At 38.6% G+C, this 16,078-nt stretch overlaps 1 pseudogene; it reads left to right on the top strand.

Moving 5' to 3' along the window:
- Positions 1-1,921: 1,921 nt before the first annotated feature.
- Positions 1,922-3,033, top strand: LOC124092750 (putative olfactory receptor 5AK3; annotated as a pseudogene).
- The last annotated feature ends 13,045 nt before the right edge of the window (positions 3,034-16,078 follow it).

The raw sequence follows: 16,078 nt of genomic DNA, 5'->3' as shown, positions 1-16,078 counted from the left end.
TCATACTGGAATGGAATCGCCAACACCACAGGGTTGGGGGTAAGGCCTAATAACAGGTGGTTGGGGCCTGATCTGCTTTCATGAGCAAATTCATGATGTTATTGTGGAAGAGGCTTAGTTACAATAAGAGTGGTTTGTCACAAAAACCAGTTTGGCCCTCTCTTGCTCTCCTTCTTTCCTGCCCTCCACCTTCTACCGTGGAATGGCACAGTAAGAAAGTCCTCACCTGGTGTAGCTCCTCCATCTCAAAATGCCCAGGCTCCAGACCATGAGGTCCAAAAACCTCCTTCTCTGTATAAATTGCCTACTCCCTTGTGTTCTACTACAGGAACACAAAATGCTTTAAGACAGGGACTCTGCTTCACACACAGGAAATTAGCATAGAGTAAACCACCATGAGCCACACAAATACTGTCACCAGGCTTAACAGATGGAAATATAGGATGCACAGTTAAAATTGAGTTCTGGCTATGCAGTAATTGTTTTAATGCTACTAAAAATTACGTTGTTTATCTGAAATTCAAATTTTAACTTGGCATCTGGTATTGTATCTGGCCACCCTACCACAGGATTTGCAAAGTGTCCCTGAATGTCAACATCCAGCTAATATGTGAGGAAGAAAGGGAGCACAAAGTCATTTGGTTTTATTTGCATAGGAATGGGAGTGAAGAGATGATTCAGGCCTAAAGATAGCTTTTACCCATGTTCCTTTGGCCAGAATATTGTATCGTTTGCACACACAAGCAAGTTTGGATGAAAGTGTGTGCAATTGTTCCAGAAGAAAAGGTGTCAAGGATACCAAGCCAATTCCTGACATACCAAGGGTCCATTATCCCACAATAATCAGGGTGTTACCATAAAGACACTAACAGGGTGTTTAAGGGCACTCTACACCACATGAGAAATCAGGCATGTGTGCATCAAAGCACCAAACTTAGAAAAAAAGAACTTAGATAGAAAATGCAAAAAAATACTTATGAGTTAAAATAAGCTATCATTATATATTAGTCAAATTGTTAGCACCTGTCTTTTCCTTAAGCTGCACCATAACTGAAAAGAAAGAATTCTGTGGAAAATTCAAACATCCTTTTCATATAGACATAAAATGAGAAGATTGCCTAGTTTGCAAGGAGAACTTTTCTGATAGGAGTTACAAAAAGACAATGGTACAAGCACACAATCCCAGGCCATCAAACTGGAGGAACATGAAATCCATGGAGACACAGATTCCACTTCACACAAACATGCAGGAGCCCAGCATACAGTAGACAGTAAGCCACATGAGTACAGTCACCACACTTAACATTTGAAAATACAGGATGTACATTTAAATTCAAGTTTCAGATTCATAATAAGTGTTTTATTTCAATATTTCCATGCAATATTTTACTTATATTTCTACTAAAAATCATGTTGTTTGTCTGAAAGGATAGATTTTTTAAAAAAAGATGAAAGGTGTATTGTCCATGAACATAGCTCAGAAAATTTTTCTCACTCTAATTCTATTAATGCCAAGAGCTTGAACCAGAACTATGACTAAAATGATAAATGGCTGAGAAAAACTGTTGGCTGCTGAGAAGGTACAAAATCATATTTGTTTACTGTATCATCCAAGTAGAGATGCCTGTTTAATATAGTTGAAAAGTACATTAATCTATGTTTCTTAGAATCTGACATAAAAAGTCAGCATTATATGCAGTGGTCTTCATTTTTAAATGAATACATGGATGAATTATACTGATTATGTGAAAAATACTGAAAGAATTATTTGGAAAGTACTAAATTCCCTCGTGAGTGTTTGTCAGAAAAGTCCAAATCAAAGTGATGTGAAATGTAAGAATCATTCACTGTAAAATGTCACAAAGAGTTTCCTCTTTTCTTTTCCGTCTTTGCCTGGTTCTCTCTAGAGTTTTTAGCAGCCATGACAGAAAGACATGGCACTGAAGTGACTGAATTCTACCTTCTGGGATTTGGTGTCCAACATGATGAGTTTCAGAGTGTCCTATTCATCATTTCTCATGATCCATTTGACATCCATGGTGGGGAATACTGGAATAACCCTGCTCATTAGGACAGATTCCAGACTCCAAATATCCATGTACTTTTTCTTGCAACATTTGGCTTTGGTGATGCCTGTTGCACAACTGCTATCGATCCCAAGATGCTGAAAAACTTCATCGTAGAAAACAAGTCCTTATCATTAAGAGGATGGTAATGCAATTGGTTCTTGCAAAGTGGGCAACCAGTGACAGTTACCAGCCATGGCAGTTGACCCTTATATAGCCATCTGTAAGCCACTTTGCTGTCCCATAATTCTGTCTTGAACAGTCCTCGGCCAATTCATGGCTGGATTTTCATTGGTTCAATAAATGCTCTGTCCACACAGGACTTACTGTTTCAATGTCCTTCTATAAGTCCAACAGCATCAGTGATTTTTTTGTAATGTCCCCCAAATCTCACTCTTCATGCTGCAACACTGATATCAGTATCATGCCACTTGTTGTTTGTGGGACTTAACTTGATGTTCACTGTGTTGATCGTCATCTTCTACATTTATATCATGACCACCACCCCAAAGATGTCTTCTACATCTTCTACCACAGCCATAGCTTTGCCAAGCTTATTGGGAGAAGCAACTGCCTGTACCAACATCAAACACTGTTTTCACAAATCAACCCACAGAATGAAATTTTAAAGAATGTTTCTGTCACTTTAAATGTGAAGACTGGACACAAGTGAGAAGAGCCATTCCCTCAAATCCTCACTGTCTTGATGTTCTCAGCTTTGTAATATATAGTTTATGGAATAAATATGTGAATGGAGCTTGGTAGCTCGAGATGCAGGGAGGAAGACCTTCTCCACGTGTGCCTCCCACCTGACAGTGGTCACCATTTTCTATGGCACCCTTGCTTACATGTACGTACAGCCTCATTCTGAGAATGCCCAGTAGAATATGAAAGTTGCCTCTGCATTTTATGGCATTGTCATTCCCATGTGAACCCCCTGATCTACAGCCTGAGAAACAGGAGGTGAAAGTGTTCAGTACATGAGAGCATCCAGTAGAGATGTTCTACCACAGTTTAGCATTTCTAAGATAGGAAGACATGTACACATCTTAAACCAATACGTTTTCATTCAATAAAGCAGTCTTCAAATGTGGGAAACAGAGTAGGAACTAAAAAAACGCCTCCCAGGAAGTACTGATACTGAACTAGTTTAAAGCCAGATCAAGCTTTGAGGAGGACACACCCTCCATAGGGATAGAGAGATGCCTAATTACACCAGAAATGCTGTAACATCTTTCTAATGGTTAATTTCCTTCTTTGTTGGCTCCACAATGACAGTGTGATTCATCCTGCCACCCAGAGAAATGAATGTCCACACCAATACAGATGCATAAAGATAATAAAGACATCTTGCTCAATACTGGATTCCCAACATCCAGTATGTTCTTAACATATTATCATTGCTCAATAAATATTTGTTGAGTAAATATTTTTTGTTTTACTCATACATTTGTTGAGCTTTTTTTTTGGCCAAACAAAAGCTCAGAAACCTAAACAGAGCACTCTCATAGGAGTTGGAAGTAGCAGCCAGCAGCTGGGTCCAGCCTTTTCTGGGTTAAAGAGTGAAACCACAGCCATAGCTTTGCAAGCTTATTAAGAGAGGCAACTTCCTGTACTAACATCAAACACTGTTATCACAAATCAACCCACAGAATGAAATTTTAAAGAATGTTTCTGTCACTTTAAATGTGAAGACTGGAATAAGGAACAACAAGACACAAGTGATAAGATCCATTCCCCCAAATCCTCAGTGTCTGATGTTCTCAGTTTTATAATACACAGTTTATGGAATAAATATGTGGGTGGAGCTTTGTAGCTTGAGAAAGCCTTGGGAGAATCTCCAAGAGTTGTTCCTGTTTTGTTATTACTGATGTTGTCTTATTTTTGTTTTTGAGGTTTGGGTGTTTGTATGTGTTATGTGTTGACAGAAGACACATGGACAGAATTATTTTCTGGCACAGGCAAACTAGGGCCATAAAAAAGAGCATGACCAGAGATGTCATTAACCAAGAGGAGTAGAGCCCCATTTTGGCAATGATGAATGACTGAGTCAGTTTTTTCACCCCCTGCAATGAAAGAACTCAATCTGCTCAATTGTAGAGGAGGAAAAGTTTATTTGAGGGCTTACAGTTTCAGAGGTCTTAGTCCATAGAAGGCCATATGAATTCCTCAGGGCTCTAGTGAGACAGAACATCATGGTAGAAAAGGGTAGTGGAGGAAAGCAACTCACATAATAATCAGAAAGCAGAGAAAGAGGTCTCCAATTGCCAGATACAAATATGTACCCCAAGCCACGCCCCAATTCCCACCTCCTCCAGGTACAACCTACCTCTTTGTTTACCACTCAGTTAATCCCTATGGGGATTAATTCACTGATTGGGTTAAGACTCTCACAACCCAATCACTTCTCCTCTGAACCTTCTTGCATTGTCTCACTTGTGAGCTTTTGGGGGGCACCTCACATCCCAGACACTTAGTGCTATGGTTTGAAAATGGTTTGAGTATTTCCCCTTAGGGTGTGTGTGTTGCAGGGATGGTCCCCATTTGGAAAAGATAAAAAGTTCTGGGACCTTTAAGAATAGGAGACTAGTGGAAGGTCATTGGAGTTACTGACCTCAAAATGAATTAATGTCATTTTCATGGGACCCCAGTTAATTCTCATAAGAAGATTATTATAAAAGAGCAAGACAGGGGGCCTCTCCCTATACTCTCTGGCTTCCAGTCTTGCCATGTGATCTCTCCCTTTCACACATCTCCCACCTTGATGCCGTTTGCTGTGATATGGCATCCAGGGAGGCCCACACCAGAGTTGGTGCCTTTCAACCTCCCAAACTGTGAATTAAGTAAACATATTTTTATATACTATTCAGCCTTAGATATTCGGTTAAAGAAATATAAAATGAACTGTTAAACTTGGCATAACTGTTGATTATAAATAAATGGTTACTTCTATCTAAAACAAGGTCAGACAACTGCCAAGGATATTGATGTTAGAAAGCAGGAGATCATGGTTATGCACAACTGTAATGGAAGGATTTAAGGGGATAGTAAACACGAAATTATCTCAGAAGAATTCTATGTAGGAGGTAAAGGAGTAGAATAATGCCACTCTGTAAGAATTAGAATATACACAAATCGTGGTCTCCATAATATCTCCAATTAATTAACCAGTCCAGGACCTGAGAAACCCAGATGATGGGCTACCACAGATGTAGACAAATGGTACCACCTATCTAAGCTGTTGTGCAGGTGTGCTATTGTTACTAGAACAAACAACCTTTTATACTATGCACTGACACTTATTTGGGGATGCATTTTCTCTCAGAAAGCGAGGTAGCTTCTTTTGACATACATATCAGTATCCATTCCCAATCCTTCATATGAACTCTACTTAGTCATAGGATAATCTATGGAAACCCTCCCATTTTAAAACCTGCAGAACACCATTCTAATTCATGTAGGAGTTTGGACCCAAGGAAGAGGAAATGGCAAACCATGTGGTAATTTATACATCATCAATAAGAACAGGACGTAATACAATATCCATGTACCATGTACAATAAAGTCTGATGCAAACTTGTGTATATTAGAAACACCTTGAAACAAGTCACATTCTTTGGCAGGATATGTTTTTGTTAGTCCTGATCCCCTAAGAAGCCAACACTAGATGAGATTACATATGCAAAAACAAAATGTTTCAGAGAATTCTCATGTAAAAGGCAATAGGGCAATGAGAAAAATTGAGAAAGAAGCAAGTCTGACCCCAAATAAAGGAGGGAAGGAGAAAAGATTGAATGAGCATATGAGATGAGACTGTCATAAAATGTAAGGTTGCCAAGAAATCCTTGAGCCAAATGGGCTGACAAAGGAGTACTACGGAGACTAGTACTAAGGAGTCTAGTCATTTGGGTCTGCCTCAGAACTCCTTTCCCACAGTCATGAGCGGGGAACATCCCACAGGAGGTGTGGCCTCAGCAAAACTGCTACAATGGATTTCAAAGTGAGCAACTGAGAACCTTAGTCATTTACACTCTTGTGTAAATGACACAACTGTCATACACATAAATGAATTAGAATCTAATTACTTGTGTAATACTACATAGCAGAGAAAACGAATTTGTGATACTACTATCACAACACAACAGGCAGGTTTTAGTTCTATTGAGTAAAAAATAAACATCTCAGAAGAAAATAAAATCTAATTTTTCATTAATATCAGTAATAAGAACACTAGGAAATATGTTGTTTAGGCATGAAAATTTACTTAAAGCTAGAGATCAAAGAATTAAAGGCAGAGTCTTAGTAAAATAAATAAATAAATAAAACAGCATGGCACTTGCATAAAAGCAAACGTAGCTCAGAGGAAAAGAGAATGCAGAGTCAAACCCACGCAGCTACAGGCATCCTATCCTCAACACAGCTGCCAAAAACATGTTAGAGAAAAGAGAGCCTCTTTGACAAATGTTAGTGGGAAAACTGGAGACCAATGTGTAGAAGAATGAAACTAAATCCCTCTCTCTCTCACCCTGCACAAACGTTAACTCAAAATGAATCAAAGACCTGAGTATAAAACCAGAAATGGTGCAACTGCTAGAAGAAAATATAAGGTCAACAGCCCAACTATGGATACAGACAACTACTTCCTGAATAGGACACCTAAAGCTTAGAGGGAAGAAAAAGAATCGCTAAATAAGATGACATCACATTTAAAACTACTGCACACAAATAAAACAATTATCAAGGTGAAAATTGAGCCTAAAAACCTCAACACACACACACACACATACACACACACACACGACCCATTAAACAAAACAAATAGACAAATAAACAAAGTGGACAGTGCTAAAATAAAGCAGCACAAATGCCCAAGAAATACAGGTAAAAGAGGTTCATCATCTCTGATGTTATGTTTTAGATGTGAGGTGTCCCCCAAAATTCTATGTGTAAGAAAATGCACGGTTTAGAGGTAAAATTATTTTGTTATGAGATCCTTATCCCAATCAGTGAATTGATCCCCTGATGCCTGATTGGGGATTAACTGAGTGCTGATTATAGACTAGTAGGGTATATCTGGGGGAAATAAAGCCCTGGGGGTGTGCCTTTGGTGTTTATATTTTGTGCTTGTTGAGTGGAGTTCTCTTTCTGCTTCTTGATGTGATGTCTTGAGCTGCTTTCCTCCACCACCCTCCTCTGCCATGATGTCCAGCATCACCTTGAACCCTAAGGAATGGAGCCAGCCTACTATGGAATGAGAAGGCTTAAACCATGAGCCCCCAATAAACTTCTTCTCCTCTAATTGTTCTTGTCAGGTCTTTAAGTCACGGCATCAGAAAAACTGACTAAAACAGAAATTGGTACCATGAAGTGGGGTCATTGCTGTGACTAACCTGACAACATGGTCTAGAAACTTTGGGAACTTTTTGGAATTTGGGGGATAAATTTTGTAAAGTTTAGGGATAACAGCTGGAAAAGCTTTAGATTATTTTAAGTGGAGCTTAATGAGAGATTCTAGTGGGAGTTCTGAAGACTAGAATTCTAATAGGACTGTGGACAGTAAAGACAGGACTCCTGAGGTTTCAGAAAAGGCAGACTCTATTAGAAATTGGAATAGTGGTCATGGTGCTACATTCTGGCTGAGAAGTTGTCTGCATTTTGCCCGTGTCCTAAGACTTCCTAGGAAGCTAATTTTAAAAGTGATGGACTTCTTAATCTGACAGAAGAAATTTCTAGGCAGCTTAGCATTCAGATGGTGGCATTATTGGCTGCTTTTAGACAAATTCGTTATGATAATCAGGACAGAAAACAGATCAGAAAGATTTGAAAAACTTGGACTTGAAAGGTGGGAGTAAAACTGGGTGAGATTGCAATAAATCACCGAATTGATCTTAAAGCAGGAAACAGAAACTTTATTCACCAGATGGGGGTCCAGATCCACCAGCTGACAGGCCCTGGGTAGGCTGCAAGTCTACACCTTCTGGGGTTTGAGTACACCTTTTATAGTCTAAAACCATATTAAAGCATAAGTGGCTGTTGCTATGATTCAAAACCATAAACAAACGTCATGAGATCTGAATCACAGGCAGAAAAGAGAGTGGGCCAAAACATCCCTAGTTGTGTACGAGTTAAGGAATGGTTACTAGCATCTAGACAATCAATCTCTGATGGGGTACACTGTCCAAGAAAAATGGGAACCAAAGAGAGAACACTTTTACATTGTATAAGAATTGCCATTTTGTGTTGCTAAACATGCTGTGCTAAGCAACTGTTGATGGGTACAGAGGTGGGGCTTTCCCTGGGAGAGGCATTTCTTACATGACTTGGAGTCTCAGGGCAAAATGCAGTCTGTTTGGTCATTGCTCATATAGCCAGGCCCAAAGCAGGGCTAAGGAAGTTGTAGTTACTAAAGACATTGTAGCCAATAATGAAATGCTAAAGACTATGCCCAGAAAAACTATACCTAGGAAAGATGATTTGAGGGCGTCTCAGGAATTGGCAAGATCACACCCATTTCAGGCCCAAAGGAATAAAAATTCTAATCAGGAGAGACCAGTGGGGTGCCCTGCTTGCACAGGACCCTGCTTGCATAGGAAGTGGTTTCACCATCCTCAGCCACCCAGGACTTAAAGGCTTGCTGAAACTGTGGTCCCTGAAGGCTTAGCTACTGCTCAGTATAGAAGCAGACCTTGCTGGCAACCACATGGTGCTGGTTCTGCACAAAAGCAGGATGCTGGAGTTAGGGGGTGACAGAGGCTTCCAGCAAGATTTCAAAGAAAGGCCTGGGAGGACAGGCAAAGTGCAATAGGGTTGGAGTCACTGCAGGCAGCCCCTGAGAGGGAACCGTGTGGAGATGTGAAGAGGAAGCTGAAGCTAAAGTGGAGATCCCCCAAGATCGAAAAATGCCAGTATTGTGGGACATGTGCCAAGGAAACCTACAGGAGCCAAGCAGAGACAAACCCACAGAGAGGCCATATGGGCTGTAAATCAGCACAGCCAAAGGGCAGAGCTACACAAGCCCTGTGGAGAGAATGTCACAATGCCATGTGCTCCCAGTGCTGGACACCGAGTACAGAATGTGTCTGCCCAACTGGATTTCAGTCTTTGCACTTTTTTATATTTTATTTAGAGACAGGGTTTCACTGAGTTGCTTAGTGTCTCGATAAGACGCTGAGGTTGGCTTTGGATTTATCATTCTCCTGTCTCAAGCTCCCAGGCCTCTGGGATTATAGGCATGCACCACCATGCCCGGCTCCATAAATTTTCTCTCTCTCTATGGCCTACAGAGCCTGTTATAAAAACCCTATTTATGGATAAGAAACTGATATTCTTGATTCCAACCCAGGTCTTTTGGCCCTGCAACCATTCATTCAAGAGAGAATACAAGCTAAGGGTAGAGGCAAAATGTTTTCATCATCTTTTTTGCTAATGTGACCAAAAGGCCTGACAAGAACAACTTCAGAGTAGGAAAAGTTTATTTCAGGGCTCATGATTTAAGAGTCCATAGACGGCTAGTTCTATTCCTTGGGGCTCAAAGCGACGCTGAACATCATGGTGTAAGAGTATGGTGAAGGAAAGCAGTTCATATGATGGTCAGCCAGCAGAGAAAGAGAATCCGCTTGCCAGATACAAAATATATACCCCGAGGCCATACCCCAATGACCCTCCTCCTCCAGCCACACCCTACCCTTCAGTTACCACTCAGTTAATCCTGTCAGGAGATTAATTCACTGATTGAGTCAATCATTTCTCTTCTAAGCCTTCTTACATTGTCTCACACATGACCTTTGGGGACTCCTAACATCCAAACCATAACACAGAATAACATGGGATGACAATCTCTTATGCTTTGGTTATAATACACATTATAGAAATGACCTCTGCTGGGAAGATTGGCTCTGTCTGACCATGATACACTAATAAATGCTGCATCTTGTGAGCTCACTTCTGTCCCTAGTCTTTGAGATCTTTGCAAGACAAGTCCCATTCCCAAGGGCCTTGGAAATAAAATGCCCATATAGAGCAGTCGGAAAACACTACTATAGAAAGCAATCAGTCTTCACCAGTTTGCAGAAAGGTGCAAGATGAATCTAAGAAAAACAAAGCATCCATAATGAATCACGCATTTTTCCAATATATGGAGAAAACAGAAAAGCAAAAAATACAAAATAGTGTACACAAAATTTGCTCCTATGTCTGGATAGCATACCCTATGTCCAACAAGACACTAATCCCATGAAGATCAATTCCAGAAACCTCATTGGTGACTATACTTTCAAAGGTCCAAATATTTAACTTTTTAACTGTATAGTAGTCATTGTATTTCCAAATCATTATCGAAGACAATAAATTCATATGTGTATACCTGTCTGTAAGTCTACATTATGTGTGTGTGCATACATATATACATACACACACATTTATGTGTATATATATATGTATATATTTATGATCCAAATTTACTCATTTGCTGAATAGTGTATCCAGATTTATAATGTAAACTGAGCTTTATAGCAACCTCAAAAGTCAGAGATATTAAAATCTTACCAAGAAAATATAGACTCAGAAATATGAGTGGCTCATAGAACATAAATAGCATAAATTCTATGGCTCTGCTATTCTCCATGGTCAATAACATAAATAATGGTTAAGGACACAGACATTGGGCTCACAACTTCAAAGAACTATGGTACATTTTAAATAAAAATGAGTTAGCTGTGAACATAAACAGTAAGAAAATGCCTTAGAAGTTAAAAAAAATAAGAAAATATAAGCTGAAAGCAGAATAAGCTGGAACAGAGTGTTATAGCTTAGATATAAGGTATCCTCCAAAGCTCATGTATTAGACAATGCAAAAAAGTTTAGAGGTGGAATGATCAGGTTTGAAAGCCTTAACCTAATCAGTGTGTTAATCCAGTTGAATGGATTAACTGAGTGATAACTGCATCAGGTAGGATGTGGCTAGAGGAGGTAGTCATAGGGAGCAGGCCTTTGGGATAGGTATTTGTCCCTGGTAAGGGTGGCTCTCGAGATCTCGCTGCTTCCTGGTGGCCATATCCTGAGTTGCTTTCTTCTGCCACACTCTTCTTCCATGATGTCCTTACTTACCTTGGGCCCAGAGCAATGGATCCAGCCATCCATTAACTGAGACTCCCAAAACTTTGAGCCCCATATAAACTTTTCCTCTTGTAAAATTGATGTTGTCAGGTGTTTTGTCACAATGGCAAAAAAACTGACTAAAACACGGAATATTGATCACACAATTTACTGCATGACTTTTTTTCTAGTAGGGAAATAATTTAACAAAATGGGATTTATGGGTAATATAAATGGGAATTATTCATTAAAATGTTAAACAAAATGAGACGTCTAAAGTCCTAGACAACGGCTAAATGGGAGGCACTTGCCAGAAACATTCATGAAAAGAAAAGAAATGCTAAGAACCTCCTACATTTAACATTAACAAATGATTCAATTTTATTCTCAGCTTTAAGAGATGAAAACAAGATATATTAAAATGACTAACAATAGTTTCATATTAGTGAAAAGGGTAAAAATAAGTGAACTCAGACATACTTTATGTCACCATTCTCAAACATACAATATCCTATTTTAAGAAATAAATTAACAAAATGCAAATTTAAAATAATTGTAGGGGCTGGGGATGTGGCTCAAGCGGTAGCGCGCTCGCCTGGTATGCATGCGGCCTGGGTTCGATCCTCAGCACCACATACAAACAAAGATGTTGTGTCCGCCAAAAACTAAAAAATAAATATTAAAAATATTTTTAAAAAGTAAACTAAAATAAAATAATTGTATATCACTATATATCTATGAGAATGGCATTTTTTAAAATAGTAACAATGCTAAATGCAACAAGGAAAAATGCAGGAAAATGGAATTACTCATGCATTGATATAAGTGATATAGCCACTCAGGAAAACAGTTTGGCAGTGTCTTTATAAAACTAAACATGCAAATGCCATATGGCCCAGCACATCTGGCCATTTATTCCAGAAAAACGAAGACTTATGTTCATACGAAAGCCTGTACATGAATGTTCACAACTGCTTCATTTGCAGTAGATATCAACTCAACTCAACTCAGATGTCTTCAATGGTGACACAATCTGTGGTCCACACACAACATAAAATACTTCTCAAGAGGAAAAGCAAATGAAGTACTGATACGCAGAACAATTTGGATTAATCTCCTGAGAATTAATCTGGATTTAAAAAGCCAATACTAAAAGGTCATGGAAAGTGTGCATTCATTTATAAAATATATCTTTAGGAAAAATATTTCAGAAGTGGAGATGAAATTAGTGATTGCCTGGGTAAGGAGTGGAGTGATAACGTCATGTGGAGAGGGGAAATACAGGATGAAGCTCATAAAAGAAACACAAGGATCTGCTCAGTGTCTTGATGGTGAAGATGAATACAGGAACCTACAAGGTGACAGAATGTTCCAGAACTTAATCAAACACACGTGCACACATAAGTAAAGTTCAAAGGGGAAATCTGAATAAGATCCAGTATCTCCAGTGGGCTGGGTGTATCGTAGTTCAATTGGTAGAGTGCTTGCCTTGCACACACAAGGCCTTGGGTTCGATCCCCAGCACCACAAAAAAAAAAAAAAACAGTATCCTCATAATTGTATTACACTATAGACTCACAACATGTCCTCTTAGGGAGTGTATCAGTTTCTTAGTGCTGCTGTAACAAATGACAACACACAGAAAGGCTGAAAACGACATAATTTTAATATCTTACAGTCCTGGAAATCAGAAGTCCAAAATGAGTCTCAAGATAGGCATCTGCAAAAAAAAAAAAAAAGATAGGTATCTGCAAGCCATGTTTTATACAGCTCTATTCACAATCTGGAGTCAACATAGATGCCCTTCAACAGATGGATGGATGAAGGAGTGTTATTCAGCCATAAAAAAGTATGAAACACTGATGTTTGCGTCAAAATGGACAGAACTGTAAGTCAGCAAAATAAGCCACAGAAATAAAGTATATGTGTTCTCTACTGTGTGAAAGCTAAACAAAATGTCTACCTGAATGTAGAATATAATTACTAAAGATTTGGAAAAGTGGCAGGGAGATAGAAAAAGAGTGATTGTATTTAATCAGTTCATGTTCTATGTGTATATGGAAATGTCACACTGAATGCCAGTAATAAGCATAATTAATTCATGTTAATAAAAATGAAAAAGAAAATCAAGGTGTCAACTGGACGGTGTTCCTTTCTGGATGCTCTAAAGAAGAATCCATCGCTTGGCCTTTTTAAGTTTGCCAAAGTCACGTGCATTTCTTGGCTGTCTGTAACCATCATAACATCTTAAAATCTCTCTCTGACTCCTAATCCTCTGACTCCCTTTTCTATTTAAAGGAACACCATGATTACTTTGGGCTCATCTGGATAATCCAGGACAATATCCCATCTCAAGTTCATCTGATTAGCAACCTTAATTCTGCCACCTTAGCATCTCTTGATCATGTAAACTAACATACACACAGTTCCACACAGATGTCTTTAGGGAACCATTACTCTGCCTATCATAGAAGAGAAAGGAAAATCATTCAAGAGACCTCTCTGAATTATTTCTTATGCATCTACAATCATAAGATTCTACAATTCATATAATCCATACAATCTGCAATTCATACTTCATATGAATCTATAATCATCTTTATAAAAATTCAATTGAAATACTTTTAGTGAAAGTGGTTACTAATTTTCACTGGGGTTAACTTGATCGCCACTGTATAGATCACCATTTTCTTATACACACCTATCTTCCACTATCCTGAGATTGTTTTCTGCTATAAGGAAAGAAAAAAAAAAATCTTCCCCACAAGTGTCTCCCATTTGACCACTGTCAGTCATTTTCAGTAGGGCCCTCTCTTATGTGAACTTCCAGCCTGAACCAAACCCATTTCAAGAGCAAGAAAAAACAAGTGCCTATATTCTGCAGCATTAAGAGTATCACATTAAACCTCCTTATCTATCACCTATGAATGAAATAAGGAAGGATAAGAAACTTGAAAATCAGTAGCAAAAAACTACTTGTAAATTGAGAATCAATTACTAATACCAGGCATCAGAAATATCCTGCAGTGAATGTTCTACATATTTGCTGATATCTCGTGTCCAAATTATTCAAGGTCTGGAGAGACAGATTTGCAACATCACACTGCAAAGGGTAGCATGCAGAGAAGGAAATGATCTATGGCCACTTTTATAACATTCCACAATAGGTCCCCACTAGAGTGAATTAGTTTTTAGCTGGCAACCTGCTCAAGATATGATTCATCCTCTTGTAAATGTATATATGAGAAACACAAATTTGATCCCTATTAAGGCAGAATAATTTGTATTTTTCTCATTACTGTATCTCCAGCATCTGTAATTGTCAGAAATATATTAGGTACTCATTAAATAGTCGTTAAATGAAGGAAAAAAGAATGTACACCAAAAACTTGGCTGTGTTCACTAAAATGAGAAAGAAGACAAGTCACAATACAGTAGAGATAACTATACTTGTTAGAACCCTAAAATTTATAAATATGTGTTGAATCCAGGAGTTGTATCTAAAACATTGTGATATACAAAGAACTCAAAAAACTTAACACCAAAAAGCCAATAACCCAATCAATAAACGGGCTATGGATCTGAATGGACACTTTACAGGAGAACAAATACGATAAATGAACATATCTAAACGAACCCCACTATTATGCTTAACTATAATGTTATAATGCACTAATAAAAACATTTAGAAGTATTTGCAAATAAATATTTAAACACGAAAAATTTCCTTAATTGGAGAAAATATTGCATCATACACAAAATGGTTTGGGACAAGAATGACCTGGAGAAGAGACGATCCACAAAATTGAAAGTCTTCCATAATGCCATGTTATGTTCACTGGCAGGGGCCTACAGTTGACTGCTTATCCACTAATACTATTTTGTACTGAAGGTGAAGCAACTATATAAGTATTTATTTCCAAGTTAAGCTTCCATTGCTGCTCTGGTGACACATGTGTTAGTTTGTAGTCCTGACATATGGCTTTGAGTAGAGAAGATTTATGTGATGGTGTGTAATAAGAATTAAGTTTCCTTACAGACATATTGGGCCTTTTCCCTCTGCTACTAGATGGTGATCTCTAAGTCCCTGAAAAGTCCTTCCTAATAAATAGTTTTGTCTAGAAAGCTCTGGCCTCTGGATGGTCTAGCAATGTAATTTATGGGGGCTTTGGGACATTTCATGTCATTTCCAAACTCCAGAGAACTGAAGACAAAAGGTATTATGTGGAATCGCTGGAAGATATGGGAAATAAACATCAGCTGCATAGGCAATGTATGATCACACCCTAATAAAACATTCAGGACGACAAAGTTTTGGGCAAATTTCCTGGGTGAACACCTGCATTCATGCCGCCATTGATGTTGGAGGATAACCAGTCCTGAACATAATGTGAGCTTCATTTTTAGACCCCTCCCAGAGCTCACTCTGTGTCTCTTTGTTTGCCCATTAATTTGAGGCCTTCAACTATAATAAACCTACAAATGTATGAGTATAGCTTTACAGAAACCTAATTCAGGTCCTATAACAAATTTCCATAGACCAAGTGACTTATAAACAAAACAAATTTATTTCTTCAAGTTGTAGAGACTGAAATTTTATTTCTCACACTCCTAATTTTATTTCTCACACTTGTTTTAATTCCAACCCCCCAAATCTACATTCTTCTTTCATGTAAAATATAGTCATTCCATCACAACAACCCCAAAGTCTTTTTTTTTTTTTTGGTACTGGGGATTAAGCCCAGGGTCACTTAACCACTGAGCCACAGCCCAGAACTTTTGTATTTTATTTAGAGACAAGGTCTTGCTGAGTTGCTTAGGGCCTCACTAAGTTGCTGGAGCTGACTTTGAACTTGCCATCCTCCTGCCTCAGCATCCTGAGCCACTGAGATTACAGACATGCACCACCACACCCACCC

This window comes from Marmota monax, unplaced genomic scaffold (genome assembly GCF_021218885.2).
Source record: "Marmota monax isolate L192 unplaced genomic scaffold, Marmota_monax_Labrador192_F-V1.1 WCK01_AAM20220418_F8-fsc00038, whole genome shotgun sequence".
NCBI classification, from domain to species: domain Eukaryota; kingdom Metazoa; phylum Chordata; class Mammalia; order Rodentia; family Sciuridae; genus Marmota; species Marmota monax.
The sequence above is the reverse complement of the archived record's forward strand: the minus strand, read 5'-3'. Positions and strand labels throughout refer to the sequence as shown.